This window comes from Caretta caretta, chromosome 1 (genome assembly GCF_965140235.1).
Source record: "Caretta caretta isolate rCarCar2 chromosome 1, rCarCar1.hap1, whole genome shotgun sequence".
NCBI lineage: Eukaryota > Metazoa > Chordata > Testudines > Cheloniidae > Caretta > Caretta caretta.
Genome location: NC_134206.1, coordinates 114,196,546 through 114,213,739, shown reverse-complemented (window position 1 = coordinate 114,213,739; position 17,194 = coordinate 114,196,546). Strand labels below are relative to the sequence as shown.

General features: G+C 41.9%; 1 long non-coding RNA gene across 1 annotated transcript; it reads right to left on the bottom strand.

The window, feature by feature from the left end:
* Positions 1-1,012: 1,012 nt before the first annotated feature.
* LOC142069930 (uncharacterized) lies at positions 1,013-2,277 on the bottom strand. The gene is made up of 2 exons (XR_012665894.1): positions 1,938-2,277; positions 1,013-1,550 (listed from the first exon to the last, which is right to left on the bottom strand). It is a non-coding gene; the product is annotated as an uncharacterized LOC142069930 (long non-coding RNA).
* Between the last annotated feature and the right edge of the window lie 14,917 nt (positions 2,278-17,194).

Here is a 17,194-nt window from a genome sequence, read left to right as displayed (position 1 = left end):
CCCACGCAATCAAAGATCTGCTGATATCAAGGGTAGTGACCCTGGGAAATGTGCAGGTCATAGTGGATGGCTTTGCTGCAATGGGATTCCCTAACTGTGGTGGGGCTATAGATGGAACCCATATCCCTATCTTGGCACCGGAGCACCAAGCCGCCGAGTACATAAACCGCAAGGGGTACTTTTCGATAGTGCTGCAAGCTCTGGTGGATCACAAGGGACGTTTCACCAACATCAACGTGGGATGGCCGGGAAAGGTGCATGATGCTCGCATCTTCAGGAACTCTGGTCTGTTTCAAAAGCTGCAGGAAGGGACTTTATTCCCAGACCAGAAAATAACTGTTGGGGATGTTGAAATGCCTATATGTATCCTTGGGGACCCAGCCTACCCCTTAATGCCATGGCTCATGAAGCCATACACAGGCAGCCTGGACAGTGGTCAGGAGCTGTTCAACTACAGGCTGAGTAAGTGCAGAATGGTGGTAGAATGTGCATTTGGACGTTTAAAGGCGCGCTGGCGCAGTTTACTGACTCGCTTAGACCTCAGCGAAACCAATATTCCCACTGTTATTACTGCTTGCTGTGTGCTCCACAATATCTGTGAGAGTAAGGGGGAGACGTTTATGGCGGGGTGGGAGGTTGAGGCAAATCGCCTGGCTGCTGGTTACGCGCAGCCAGACACCAGGGCGGTTAGAAGAGCACAGGAGGGCGCGGTACACATCAGAGAAGCTTTGAAAAACAGTTTCATGACTGGCCAGGCTACGGTGTGAAAGTTCTGTTTGTTTCTCCTTGATGAACCCCCCCACCCCTTGGTTCACTCTACTTCCCTGTAAGCTAACCACCCTCCCCTCCTCCCTTTAATCATTGCTTGCAGAGCCAATAAAGTCATTGCTGCTTCACAGTCATGCATTCGTTATTCATTCATCACACAAATAGGGGGATGACTACCAAGGTATCCCAGGAGGGGTGGTGGAGGAGGGAAGGAAAATGCCACACAGCACTTTAAGCACAGCACTTTAAAAGTTTACAACTTTAAAATTTATTGAATGACAGCCTTCTTTTTTTTGGGCAATCCTCTGTGGTGGAGTGGCTGGTTGGCCGGAGGCCCCCCCACCGCGTTCTTGGGCGTCTGGGTGTGGAGGCTATGGAACTTGGGGAGGAGGGCGGTTGGTTACAGAGGGGCTGCAGTGGCAGTCTGTGCTCCAGCTGCCTTTGCTGCAGCTCAACCATACACTGGAGCATACTGGTTTGGTCCTGCAGCAGCCTCAGCATTGAATCCTGCCTCCTCTCATCACGCTGCCGCCACCTTTGAGCTTCAGCCCTGTCTTCAGCCCGCCACTTACTCTCTTCAGCCCTCCACCTCTCCTCCCGGTCATTTTGTGCTTTCCTGCACTCTGACATTATTTGCCTCCACGCATTCGTCTGTGCTCTGTCAGTGTGGGAGGACAGCATGAGCTCGGAGAACATTTCATCACGAGTGCATTTTTTTTTCTTTCTAAGCTTCACTAGCCTCTGGGAAGGAGAAGATCCTGTGATCATTGAAACACATGCAGCTGGTGGAGAAAAAAAAAGGGACAGCGGTATTTAAAAAGACACATTTTATAAAACAGTCTCTACACTCTTTCAGGGTAAACCTTGCTGTTAACATTACATACATAGCACATGTGCTTTCGTTACAAGGTCGCATTTTGCCTCCTCCCACCGCGTGAACGGATTTTGGTTGAATGCCAGCAAACATACACTGCAATGCTTTGTTCTACAGTGATTCCCCAGTACGTGTTGCTGGCCTGGAGTGGTAAAGTGTCCTACCATGAAGGACGAAATAAGGCTGCCCTCCCCAGAAACCTTTTGCAAAGGCAGAACCGCAAATGCCAGGGCAAAGTAATCCTTTCACATGCTTGCTTTTAAACCATGTATAGCATTTTAAAAGGTACACTCACCAGAGGTCCCTTCTCCGCCTGCTGAGTCCAGGAGGCAGCCTTGGGTGGGTTCGGGGGGTACTGGCTCCAGGTCTAGGGTGAGAAACAGTTCCTGGCTGTCGGGAAAACCGGTTTCTCCGCTTGCTTGCTGTGAGCTATCTACAACCTCCTCATCATCATCTTCTTCGTCCCCAAAACCTACTTCTGTATTGCCTCCATCTCCATTGAAGGAGTCAAACAACACGGCTGGGGTAGTGGTGGCTGAACCCCCTAAAATGGCATGCAGCTCATCATAGAAGCGGCATGTTTGGGGCTCTGACCCAGAGCGGCTGTTCGCCTCTCTGGTTTTCTGGTAGGCTTGCCTCAGCTCCTTCAGTTTCACGCGGCACTGCTTCGGGTCCCTGTTATGGCCTCTGTCCTTCATGCCCTGGGAGATTTTCAGAAAGGTTTTGGCATTTCGAAAACTGGAACGGAGTTCTGATAGCACGGATTCCTCTCCCCAAACAGCGATCAGATCCCGTACCTCCCGTTCAGTCCATGCTGGAGCTCTTTTGCGATTCTGGGACTCCATCATGGTCACCTGTGCTGATGAGCTCTGCATGGTCACCTGCAGCTTGCCACGCTGGCCAAACAGGAAATGAGATTCAAAAGTTTGCGGTTCTTTTCCTGTCTACCTGGCCAGTGCATCTGAGTTGAGAGCGCTGTCCAGAGCGGTCAGAATGGAGCACTCTGGGATAGCTCCCGGAGGCCAATACCATCGAATTGTGTCCACAGTACCCCAAATTCGAGCCGGCAACGTCGATTTAAGCGCTAATCCACTTGTCAGGGGTGGAGTAAGGAAATCGATTTTAAGAGCCCTTTAAGTCGAAATAAAGGGCTTCATTGTGTGGACGGGTGCAGGTTTAAATCGATTTAACGCTGCTAAATTCGACCTAAAGTCCTAGTGTAGACCAGGGCTAACTCTGCTAACTCTGTGTATATATAAAGTCTGCTGTAGTTTCCACGGTATGCATCCGATGAAGTGAGCTGTAGCTCACGAAAGCTCATGCTCAAATAAATTGGTTAGTCTCTAAGGTGCCACAAGTACTCCTTTTCTTTTTGCGAATACAGACTAACACGGCTGTTACTCTGAAATCTGCTACTTCAACATCTTAAGTCCCTTTGTGACTCTGGCACTAAGCTGAGTGAGCATAGCTTTCAAAACCCCTGGTAATTGGTTTTAAAATGTACCTCTGGGTGGGCTTTAGGTTATCTGCCTTTGCTCTTCTGTATGTTTGTGATTAAATGGTTGATTCCAAATTTTGCAAACTCCGTTTCTTTTAAACAGAAAAATTGAATTTTTCTTTCTGGAGGGGATCTGCTGTTGGCAGTATACAGGTTCCATTTCAGTAAGCACTATTCAGCAGAGTACAAAAGTGCATTGATTTACTGTGAAAAGGGGAACGCCTTCTACCACTAGCATATTTTGGAGTAGCTCACTCAGATTAAATGGGTGGATTTCTAAAAAGGAGAATGAAATACTAACCTCCAAATACTTTCCCCATGTAAATAAAAAAACCTCTTTTTTCTGTCCTTGTTGCTGAAATTCCTCATTTTAGCTAAATCATCTCTATACGAAATGTTCAATATGCAATTATTATACTTTTCTATGAAAACAAAGAGTTGTGCCTGTTTCAAGAGCTGAGCAAATAACTTATATGACTCACTTAATCTTGTTTTGTTTTGTTTTTTGCTGGGAGGCTATTCAACAAACAAACAATGTATGATTTTGAGGATCTGATCCAAGTTGCATTAAAGTCAGTGGAAAAGACTCCCATTGACTTCAGTGGGAGTTGAACCTTCTTGGGTTATTCAAAATTATTCACCAAATAATTAGAGTGATTAACCCTTGACCTACTGCTTTCTCTCAACAAACTGCTGGTAAACATTCAACATCCAAAATCTGAAATTCAGTGTTTGCTTGACTAGTCTTGATTCTAGTACTTCAGCTCTGTCAGTCTCATTGTCCCGTTGGTTGGGCTCCCTGGCAATCCCTGGGCTGAGGAATTTTTCCCTGACAGAACGTAATTCTTACAGTTGGGGGTGAGATTTAAATACATTTATCTGCTCAAAATTAGCATTCTGTGAATATTCCATAATATTTACTTAAAAACATTGGCTCGCACAAATATTTCTGCCAGTGAACTCATTTACTAGACATTCACAGAACTCAAACAAAAATAGGACATGAACATGGGTGAAGTGACTTAATCATTATATTAGAGTGGACAGTTTTGGAAACTTTGCTCGGGCATCTACCCAGTTCTCTGTACTGTGCATCTCATTTCTGAGGGGCAGCGCTCTCGTCGTTCTAGTCTTCGGTTTCCTTCAGCATCTGTTTGAAATGCATTGAATTGTTTTGGTGCTCTTCATGACTACGTGGCAAAAGGATCAGTCTCCCTGTATGTACTGCATGCATGCATCAAGACATCTAGACAGGCATAGGTGTAGTGCTGAGGAGGAACTGGTGGTCCTGGTACATGTAGATACCAATGACAAAGGGAAGGATAGGTGAGCGGTCCTGGAGGCCAAATTTAGGCTGCTAGGTAAGAGATTAAAGTCCAGGACCTCCATAGCAGCCTTCTCAGAAATGCTTCCAGTTCCATGCGCAGGGCCATTTAGACAGGCAGAACTGCAGGGTCTCAAGGTGTGGATTGGATGATGGTTTTGGGAGGAGGGATTTAGGTTTATTAGGAACTGGGGAACCTTTTGGGAAAGGAGAAGCCTATACAGGAAGGATGGGCTCCACCTAAATAGAAAGAGAACCAGATTGCTGGCATGTAAAATTAAAAAGGTTCAGAGAGGAGTTTTTAAACCAAGAGCTGGGGAAAAGCTGACAGATGTGGAGGAGCGGACGGTTTGGACAGAAACATCCCTGAGGGGAGGATTTAATAAAGGGATACTCTATATCCTCGTAAGAGGAGGGGATAGAAGCTGATGAAGTACAGGTAGGAACTGAAGAGAAACTGTCGAACGAAAGAGTCCCATTCAATTGCATCACATGAAGGGCAGACAAGTAAATAGTGACAAATTTTCTAAGTGCTTGTATACAAATGCTAGAAGTCTAAATACTAAGAGGGGTGAGATTGAGTGCATGGTATTAAATGGTATTGTTATAATAAGTATCACAGAAACTTGGAGGAATGATGATACTCAATGAGACATAATAATATCACAGTACAAAATAGAGAGGAATGACAGAGTAGGTCATGTTGGTGGGGGGGAAGCACTATATGTGAAAGAAAGCATAGAGTCAAATATAATAAAAGTCTTAAATGAATCAACAGTACCATAGAATCTCAATAGATAGCAATTCCATGCTTAAAAATACTGTAATAAGAGTATAGCAGTAGGAATACACTATCAACCACCTGACCAGGATGGTGATGGTGACTGTGAAATACTCAAGGAGATTAGAGAGGCTACAAAAACAGAAATAATAACAACCCCCAATAATAATGTGCGATTTCAACTATCCCCATATGGGAGTACTTCACCTCAGGACAGGATGCAGAGACACAATTAATGACTGCCTCTTGGAGCAGTTAGTCATGGATCCCACAGGGGGAAGAGACAATTCTTGATTTAGTCTTCAGTGGAGCACAGGATCTGGTCCAAGAGGTGAATATAGCTGATCTGCTCAGTAAAAGCCACCATAATATAATTAAATTTAAACATCCTTGGGGGGGGGGAGAAATACCAAAGAAGCCACTATACAGTAGCATTTAAGTTCAAAACAGGGGACTACAAAAAAATGAGGAAACAGAAATTAAAAGGAACAGTCACAAGAGCGAAATGCTTGCAAGCTGCATGGAATTTTTTTAAAACATCATAATCGAGGCTCAAACTATATGGCTAGCCCAAATAAAAAAAACTAAGAGAATGTTTTTAAAAATGCCACCATGGCTAAACGGAGCATGGGGGATGGATCACTCAATAAATGTCCCTGTTCTGTTCACTCCCTCTGAAGCATTTGGCACTAGCCACCATCGAAAGACAGAATACTGGGCTAGATGGACCATTGGTCTGACCCAGCATGGCCGTTCTTATGTTCTTACATGTATTATGTGCATGTGAAACTGAATTAAGGAAAAAATACAGATAAATATTGTAACTGATGACCTTAAACAACTCCAGTTAAAGATGGTATATGAGCCCCAGCCAAACTAGAGAATGAGTCCATTCTCACACCACCACCCCCAAAAACCCCAAACACACCCCCAAATCTTGGACCCCACCGAATACGCATGGGCAAAAATACAAAGGAGATAACCAAAATATTATTGTACTATAGCAGGATGGATGCCTTGTGGGATGGGTCCTGATGCCACAAATAGAAAATTTACTATGACAGCCTAATGAGGATCCTAATGAGTTCCTCTTCTTCAAAAGAGTCTGCAAGAAAGGTCTTTGCAATACATTCAGATTGGAGACCTTGTTCAATGAAAGTATGTAGGCTTCTATTGATGGATGATAGGATTCCTGTCCTATTACTTCTCTGGGAATTCTGATTAGCTTCAGGTGGCCCAGAAACCCCATGGTAGGCTAATGTCAGAGCTCTTGTGTTTGACTTAGCTTCTCAAAGGTTTACCTCTGCCCCTTAATATATGATAACATGATTTGTCAGGCAATTAGCACTTTTAGAACTGTCAGCTTCTTCTGAAACAACAACCTGCCCCTCTAATGGCACTACTGACTCCAGAGGAGATTAGTCCTTGACCTTAACTAGGGTCCTATTCGGCACTCTTTATGTGCAACAGGTGGATGGATACCTTCCCTGAGCATTATTTCGACTGACCTCCACCTCAGCTCAAGCCCTGCAGGCCTGAAAATGGAGGATTCTCCTAGTCAACTCAGTAACAAACAGTTGTAAATGCCAATCTAGGCACTCCACAAATAATTATTTCAGGACACAGACATTTGTGATCTATCCTAGGACTCAGCAACAAAGGTTTGTGGTGTGTCTAGACTAGCTTTATAATTATGTTAGTTAACTCAAGTCAACTGGCAATCAATTAAACAGGACCCCAGAATCTAGTCTAGACAAATCTTTATGGTTTCACCTGTCATTGCGGTCAGTTCTCCAAGGACAAGGAATAGGGAAAACAAAGAAGGGAGGTGAGTGCTTGGCAGCTCTTGGACTCTGGAGATACAGTGTAGGGGCAGTTTTACATATACTACCCTCTTCATGTAAGGATTGGGAGAAATAACATGCCCACATACTTTATAATGTTATAACATTCATGTGTGGGAAGAAGAGTGAGAATCAAGATATCAAGAAATGCCTCTGTTTTTTTCATTTTTAAGCAAAATATTCTCGAACCATGGAAATTAAAGAAACTCACATGTAATTAAGTTACAGTTCTAAGTTTCTAACTATAACTAAAAGGGATTGAAAAAATGTTTTATCCCTTTAAGTTTCATAAAGTTCAACCCTGAATTATATACATTGTGAAAAGAGCATTACATTGTGAACCTGGTAAATGGAAGCCACAAGTCATTTGTAGAGTACTCTATTCCCCAGTGGCATTGGCTGCCTTTTTACACTAGATTTCTAAGCCATCCTTTACAGTAGCCAGGATCCTTGAAAGCATTCAGTGGTGCAGACATTAACAGCACAAACAAAGGGTGTTTGTATTTTAAGCAATGCATTACACACACAAAAAAAAAAGTTGACCTTAAACTACTTATCACAGAAAGACATAGCAGTATTTTCTGGTTCCTTGCTATTTGATTTTAACAACACACAATGTAGAGAGCCAGAAGGTGTGGTAATTCTATGAGGTTCCCATTCAGCACTCTGTATTCAGGTAAAACGCCCACTGTAAGTAGTGTAAGTGGGAGTTTTGACTGAGAAGAGTGCTGAATTAGGGCACTAAGTAGTTAGAATGTGTGCTAGCAATTGGGAAAGAAGGAACCTGGGAACTCCACTTGCTAAACTTTCTCTACTAAAGCCCATGAAAGTAGATTTGCCACCCCAAATTTAGGCCACAAGCTTGCGCCACACACCATATGTAAAACCATATTTAGCTGATCCCCCTTCTAAGTAAACCCACTACACAAAAAAATCATGGAACTAACATGACGGCATCCCACTGTTCACTGCACTTGTGTGTTATACCCATTTCCCCACCTGTGCCTGTCTGGGTCTATTGAGGTTGCAAGTTCTTTGGGGCAGGGACCATCTATTATTCTGTGTTTGCACAGTGCCTAGCACAACAGGGCCCCATTCTTGGGTGACCCTTAGGCACTACTGTAGTAAGCATGATTAATAATAATTAATAATAATATAATGATTTTCCAGTGTTTGCATCTCCCCTGCCTGTTCCTGGTTCTATTTCCTGTTCCCATGCTCAAGGTGTTTGTTTTCCTGCTCCTGTACTGCTATGAATGGCTACATGCATACGCCCACCTTTACTTCTTGCACTGCATGCAGTGTGTGCTCTGTTGTTGCCACAAATTATCACAGGAGTAATTTAGTAGAATTCTGTATTGCCTTCAGAGATGTCATTGCTAATAAATGTACTGTGACACAGTTATGTTAAATATATTATGTGAATATTAATACTAGAAGCTGAAGCTAGACACATTCAGGCTAGAAATAAGGTGCAATTTTCTTTTGAAACAGCAATGGTAATTAACCATTAGAACATGCTACTCTTTTGTCATGTATTGTATTTCCCAGTCCCCCATTCCCTCTCTGTCTCACCCATCTATATGCCAAGTCTTTATTTTCTTGTTCCTTTCCCTTGCTCACCCGACTCCCAGGGATGTCCTAGCAGGCCCAGAATACTACTTTCACTTTCCTTAAATTTGGGGAGAGAGTCAACAGTGCTCCAGCACCTGTTGCAACAAATGATCAAAAGAATCCTGCATCCTTGTTCATTAAAAAGGGGGAAGACTACATGACACTATTTTGTTGCTACCCAATAAACAGGCATATTTGCGCAACCCCATACATTCAGTACGGCCTGGATCTTGAGAGGTGCTGAGCGCCTAGAACTCCCACTGAAATCAGTGGAAATTGCAGGTGCTCCGCTCTCACAGTCATGCCCAGCATGGGTTAGGATCATTCATGGAGATGGCTCCAGTTTCTGTAGTGTACCGTGGAAGAAAATCAGCGAACACACACAAGCGCACGCATGGGTTAAATGCCTCTATCAGCAGAGCTCCAGTAGTCTGTGCCTCACAGGGACGCATTGTTATGCTTGTCTCTCTCCCAAGTACCTCACAAAATACCAGAAAAGGATACTTCTTATCACTGGCAGCAGATTTTTCTGTGACATTTTAACTGAGCAGTTCCCTCAATCTTCCCACAATCGTACTGTGGGGAGGGGGATAGAAGGGCTGCTATGAAGTGGAGCAACGGAGTAAAAGCAGCAGATGGAAAATTACATGTACAATCACACAACAGGATACCAATTATTTTTCCTTGGTAACAACAAATTCTTGATTACTTTAACAAAACATGGTGAAAACTCCAAGGCTCATTCATATTTAATAAAGGCGAATGCAATCACATTCTACTGTGAGGGTCAGAAAGGTTGAAGGCATGTAATATTTGGATTTATCTGTGACATTAAAGGTCAATTCCATTAGCATCTGCGGAGTGAGGCTGATTTACACCAGCTAGGCATCTGGTTTCAAGTGTTTAAGTAAAGTAAAAGAATACCAGATAATTTACACCAACCTGCCAAAGAAGTTCTCCAATCAAGTTCCCTCAAAGCTATGGAGCAATTATTCAAAATAGTGCCATCTACTGGTTCTGACTTTGCAAAGCCTGCATAACATAATAGAGGAGTTACAATTTCAATCATAGTCTGTTCAGTGTTTTTGATTCTTGTTTGTTGTTAGCTTAACTGCATAGGTGGACACTGGGATACAATTTCAGAACTACAGAAGTGATTGATGGAGACCAGAGTGTTTATAAATATCTTTACATTTCATCCAAATGCTATGTGAAATGTATATTTGTTTGCTTACTGTCAGAATTATTCAACATAGTATTTAGTTTTTTGGGGGTGGTGTGTGGAACAGTGTTGAGAGAAGGGAATTGCAGTATTTTAATTAATACTTCCCAATGCACTTACTTAGACCCCAATCCACCAAAGCACTTAAGCATATACTTAATTTTAAGGAACGGAGTAGTTTCAGTGAAGTAGATGGAAATACTCCTATTTCTCTGATGCCTTGGTGTGCAGGAAAACATAAGATAAAACTACATTCTTAGAAATTTGGCTAAAATATGTCTGTTTCTTATTTATCCAAGATGCTCAGGATTGTATTTTAGCTTCAGATTTGTATGTGCAGATCACATATAAGTCTTTGAGCTTTATATCCAAACCAAGCTTATGGCCCTTATACAGGGAAACTTTACATAGGAAAATCATTTCATTGTCTGAATTGTGAATTTTAGAAAATGAAAATTATAAATTTTTGGCTACTTGGCAAAGTAATATTCAGCACCGTCAAAGCACTTTATATGTTTAAAGTGCTTTACAAATGTTACAGAATTAATCCTTGTAACCTCAACAAGGGATCCATTCTAAATGATCCTTTTTAAATAAAATAATAAAAATCTTCTCTCTGTTACACAGTATAAGTAGATAATACATCCAACAAAACAAAGTTAAAATAATGTTACAGTTGCAAAGTCAAGCCCTCCAAAGTTATGAAATGCTAGAATTGAGGTTGCCTGTGTAACCTTAATTCAGCCCATTTGTGCATATGTATTATTAAACGGACTTCAATTACATGAGCACATAGGATCTTTTCCACAGAATGGATGAGTAGTTCTTCAATATTTCTTTGTTCAATGGGTGGACCCAGTCCTGTTTAATACACACCATCCAAATCTTGCACAGCATACAAAATGACTAATATTCTTCTGAGTATGTCCGTGGTGCTCTCACCATAGAAACTGGGAGCTTTGTAAACCTCAATGGATTTATCTTCACAACACCCAGGTGCAAATAGCTAGTATTATCCCTATTTTACAGCTGAAAAACTGAGGCACAGAAAGATTAAAGCCAGAATTGTCAAATGTTGTCAAATGCTGCAGTTTCCACAGTATGCATCCGATGAAGTGAGCTGTAGCTCACGAAAGCTCATGCTCAAATAAATTGGTTAGTCTCTAAGGTGCCACAAGTACTCCTTTTCTTTTTGCGAATACAGACTAACACGGCTGTTACTCTGAAACCTGTCAAATGTATCCACTAATTCTGGGTGTGCAATTTGAGACACCTAAGGCCTGATTTTTTTTCTTTCTTAATGTTGAGTATCTTTATTTGTTCAAAGAACAACTCCAGGCAACTCCAGCTGCAATAGTCAATGCTCAGCATGTCTTCAAACCTGGTCCCCGAAAATGAGGTACACACAATTAGTGGTTGATGGTGAACAGTTTGTCTAAAAGATTGATCTATACTTAAATTTTACCCACATAGTTTTGCTGGTTAGAAGTGTGATTTTATTCCCTACACAGCTATGCTGGTAAAAGCATTAGTGTAGACATAGTTATATCAGTGAAAAAGCACTTAGACTAGTATAACCCGGTCGATGTTTGGGAGGTTTGGCCACTTTAACTATGACAGCATATTTAAAGCAGCAAAACCTGAAATGTAGATAAAGCCTAAGGGATTGTCTACACTTGAAATGCTACAGCACCACAGCTGCAGCAGTACAGCTGTGCCACTGTACGTAGGTGCCGACTTCCCTTCTGCCCGGTGAGTGCTTGACACACACCCCACCGCACCACTGGCCCCATCCCTTCCCTGCCTCTTCCTGCCCCTGCGCCGCCCTCGCCCCACCCCATTCCACCCATTCCCCAAAGTCCCTGCCCCACCCTGCCCACTCCCTGCCCCCATTCCACCCTTCCCCCAAGTCCCCACCCCGGCTCCGCCTTCTCCCCTGAGTGCGCTGCGTCCCCGCTCCTCCTCCTCCCTCCCGCAAAGTTCTAAGTGCCGCCAAACAGCTGTTAGGTGGCCAGCAGGCGGGAAGCGCAGGGAGGGATGGGGAGGAGCGGGGATGTGGCATGCTGTGGGGGGAGAGAAGGAGGTGAGGAGGGCGTGGGGGCGGCGGGAGTTTGGTTGCCGGTGGGTGCGGAGCACCCACGGAGTCAGCGCCTATGCCACTGTAGTACTTCAGCATAGACACTCACTACAGCAGCGGGAAGAGTTCTCCCATTGGCATAGTTAATCCACCTCCCAGCGAGGTAGTAGCTAGGTTGACAGAAGAATTCTTCTGTTGACCTAGTGCTATCTACACCATGGGTTAGACTGGATTAACTACGTCACTCGGGTGGGTCGGATTTTTCATGCACCCTTTGAGTGTAGACCTGGCCTAAGTGACTTTCCTGACATCACATTGGAACTCTGTGGCAGAAGCATGGATAGAATCCAATCCTCCAGGACAGCATTCAACTTAACAAGCTTATCAAAAAGAAGATTGAAAGGTGACTTGATTACAGTGTACAAACACCTTCACAAGGAGAAAATGCCAGGTACTAAAGGGCTCTTTATAGAATCACAGAAGATTAGGGTTGGAAGAGACCTCAGGAGGTCATCTAGTCCAACCCCCTGCCCAAAGCAGGACCAACCCCAACTAAATCATCCCAGCCAGGGCTTTGTCAAGCCGGGCCTTAAAAGCCTCTAAGGATGGAAATTCCACCACCTCCCTAGGTAACCCATTTCAGTGCTTCACCACCCTTCTAGTGAAATAGTTTTTCCTAATATCCAACCTAGACCTCCCACACTGCAACTTGAGACCATTGCTCCTTGTTCTATCATCTGCCACCACTGAGAATAGCCTAGCTCCGTCCTCTTTGGAATCCCACTTCAGGTAGTTGAAGGCTGCTATGAAATTCACCCTCACTCTTCTCTTCTGCAGACTAAATAAGCCCAGTTCCAATTTGTCCACATCCTTTCTGTAGTGGGGGGCCCAAAACTGGTTGCTCACCAGTGCCGGATAGAGGGGAATAATCACGTCCTCAATCTGCTGGCAATGCTCCTACTAATGCAGCCCAATATGTCATTAGCCTCCTTGGCAACAAGGGCACACTGTTTACTCATGTCCAGCTTCTCATCCACTATAATCCCCAGGTCCTTTTCTGCAGAACTGCCACTTAGCCAGTCGGTCCCCAGACTGTAGCAGTGCATGGGATTCTTCCGTCCTAAGTGGTCTTTCATATTGTGGAAAGAGGTATAACAAAAACCAGTGGCTGGGAGTTAAAACCACGCAAGTTCATATTTAAAAATAAGGCACAAATTTTAACAAAGTGACTTAACAATTGGAACAAACTAGCAAGGGAAGTGGTGAATACTCCATCTCTCGATGTCTTCAGACCCAGGCTGGTTGGCTTCCTGGAAGATGTGCTTTAACCTAACACAAGTTATTGGGCTCAATACAGGAGTAAATGGGTGAAATTCTTTGGTCTGTGTTAAAGAGGAGGTCAGACTTGATGACCTAATAGCCTCTTTTGGCCTTAAAATCTATAAACTGCCTTAATCAAGAGGCCATCTTTTCCCTTCCTCTAGTCATCTACTTATTCATAACATGACTTCTAACAGTTGCAACAAATGAAGCGGGGTGCTACAGACAACAGCCTCCTTCACTACAACAACAGCCCAGATTCAGCTGCACTTTCTACCTATGTGTAGACCAAAAAATACTGCTCCAAATTAAGGGAACCTTCAGTTCCAAAAAGTTACCCAAGTGCTAACAGGTGAGCTAAAAGAGCAGCTATGGTTATACAGAACTCTGTCTTTGTGCTTGTAAAAGTTTCTTTAACGGCCATTCCAGGAAAGCTGCTTGCAACAAAAGTTGCATGCATGAATCTGCCTAAGTGAAAACTCAGAGACAGGAGAATACTAGTGAAAGGAAGAAAATGGATTTTTCTTTTGGAAAAAGGGAGCTTTATATACATAATTTTGGCCCCAGAACAGCAAAGCATTTAAGCAAATGTTTAATTTTAATCACATGCTGATGACTCTTTGAAATCAATCTGACTTAAAATAAATAAGACTTTAACACATGCTTAAATGTAAGCATATGCTTAACTGCTTTACTGAATAATGGCCAAAACTGTGAAAACAAGGTACCTCAAAAATTTTTGGTCCCTTTTCATTTATCAGACAATGATTTCCCCACCCAGTGCATTAAATTTAGCATGGCCATGTTTTGTTTTCTTTTTTTCTTTTTTCTTTTTTTTTGTCTAGAAGCATCAGTGGTGCCAGCTTGATTGTGAAAATTAGATTTGTTAGAAGAAAACTGCACCGATTTTCTTCTTCCCAGCACTATGAAATTTCAAAGGGAAATTTCCACCCCAAATAAAATGCGAAATTACTTTTTTTTAAGTTGCAGTTGGTGTTTCTAAGCACAGTGCTGGAGGCAGACATCTTGTTGAAAAGTGATATAATTTGTCATTATGCTAACCTTACATCCCAATGGCAGGACTGTAATCACTTTCCAATCTGCTTGAATAATATGTGGCAGCAAGATGGCAAACTCCAGACCTAGACTTAGGACTGGGAATTTGTTGTTACCCTTTTCATTTTCCTGTTGTGGGACAGAGTGGGATGGGTGCAGTTTTCTATTAGTTTACTTGTGTGCCCTCTGCTGAGACGATAGCAATGGAGCAAAATCTTATAGGTCTTTCATTTACAGTGGTTCTTTTCTTTTCAGCTTCCCAATGAGAGAACCTTGAAATACCCATTGATACATTTCCAGCAGACTATCTTAAAGTTTTAATTTGTTGGATTTTAGGAATGGTGTCCATGACAGTGTTTATCCATTAACTGTTAATTAGCATTAAAAAAGAAAGAAGAATACAAACATTCATTTTAAACAGAAAATGAGCTACTCTGGGGGAAAAATAATCTTATAAAACAGTGGTTCTCAACCAGGGTTACACGTACCCCTGGGAATACACAGATGTCTTCCAGGGGGTACATTAACTCATTTAGATATTTGTCTAGTTTTACAACAGGCTACATAAAATGCACTGGCGAAGTCAGTACAAACTAAAATTTCATACAATGACTTGTTTATACTGCTCTATATACTACACACTGAAATGTAAGTACAGTATTTATATTCCAATTGATTTATTTTATAATTGTATGGTAAAAATGAGAAAGTCAACAATTATCACTAATAATGTACTGTGATGCTTTTGTATTTTTATGTCTGATTTTGTAAGCAAGTAGTCTTTAAATGAGGGGTACGTAAGACAAACCAGACTCCTGAAAGGGGTACAGTAGTCTGGAAAGGTTGAGAGCCACTGTTCTAAAAGGCTGAATTTCTGCAACTAAACCCCATTAATGGGCATGAGTTATTGATTAAATAACATATAACATGAAAGTATGACCCCAAAATGTTTAGGGTCATCTTCTTATATAAAATGCCATGCTTGAAGAAACTATGCAGTCAAATAGGGCATTCATTAATTAAACATTTAGGACCTGCTGGACATCAGCAAAACCTCTTTGTGAACTTGATCTCAGACATCCATTGTCAACAGTATAAAAATGATTGCTTTCCATAAATTGCATTGTGGATGTCATACCCACGGAAAGACTCAAGCATTCAAATCTTGAGCCAAGCCTCATCTTGTGTTGATTGATGGCTCTTTGTGACTCCGTTTTATGGGTTATGACCACTGGAGACTTCAAAATGAGCTAAACCACACATAACAGGACCCCTTGCTTAGTGAAGCAGGGATGCAGGACTGAGAAACCAAACTGTTCTGTCAAAAAAAAAATACTCTGCTCAAAAAGATCTGTCAGACTTTCAAAGCTTTTGACAGTCAATGCATACAAAAGTATTTTTGATGAATGTAGACAAATCTATCCAGGGTATTTCTTTGACATTTAAAAATACGAATATTTCATATTCTTAAATAAAACACACATTTGTCTTATATAGTCACCTCTCTTTCATATTCTACAAAAGAAACAGCTGTCTTCTTGTTATAAGAGAGAAATGAAGTGCTCTGTTTATAATGGTCAGTAGCTGAAGTTGGTATAGAAGGGATGCTCATGTTTTTATGACAGTGATGTACAAGATGCATTAACTGGAAAAGTTTTTGAAGTCTTACCACACTTTTGTCACCCATCCAGTTTAGACTACAGTACCTTGTTTTGATGGGTGCTTTAAAAAATAAAAATAAAAAAAAATCCTATGGGGTTTTTCCCAACATTGCATCCGTTCTCAGTCTCCTATTGAGAAAAGTTGACAGCAAGAGCCTTTCCTCTTGTCTTTCAAATTACATGTACAATATTATACATCAGGATCAAAGGAGCCAGAGTGTAGCTATAACAGCAAACAATATGACACAAAATACACAGAGAACCAAAACTTCATATACATCTGCCACCGTCTTTAGACAAACGGATCTCTATTCTGGTGGAGACAGCATTAAACATATCAGAACAATAGCAATTTAAGGTAAGATTTTTCAAATGTATGTAAAAGAGTTAAGTGCCTAACATCCTTAGACACTCTTGAAAATTCCACCTTTACAGCCTAATTCTACTGCCACTGAACTCAACAGGAATATTGCTATTCACTTTAATGGGAGTTGCATTGGTTCTTTAGCACAGCTAATCTGTTTTTTTCAAAACACACATATTCAACATTTTGTTGGAAACTAAAGGCAAGGCTAAGGAATCTGGGTTTAAGTTTTGAATATGGCTCATATCCAGGTTTCATGATACATCAATTTGGGGGTTGGATAAAATGTATTCATCTGGACACATTTCTTTGGCAAACACTTTAAGTTCCTGATCTTGCAAGCACTACATTGCAGGAGTCACTTCATGTATATGAGTAGTCTCTGACTACATCAATGGAACTCCTCACATGCATAAGCATTTGCAGGATCAGGTCCTGAATCTTTTACAGTATTTAATCACAATACAGGAACTGCTGCAGCATGGCTTCCATCTTGTATAGAGAACAATGACCATTTAAGCAGTATATAGTAGTAGTACCCTAATGTGAGAGAGATCTGTCAGGCTTGACCCATCCAAAATGACTGTTCAGAATAGCTCTCTCTATTATTTTCCAACAGTAAGAGAGTCCTACAGGGACAAGGAAGCTACAGCTACGCACTGGGTGATTTAAGCACTCTAGAGGCTGTTCAGCCTGCCACATGCTTATTTTCTTTGACACCTTGGCATTAGTTTCTCTTGTTGTTGTATCTTAGGGGAAAAGATAACAGAAACATTAACCCCAACATCCAT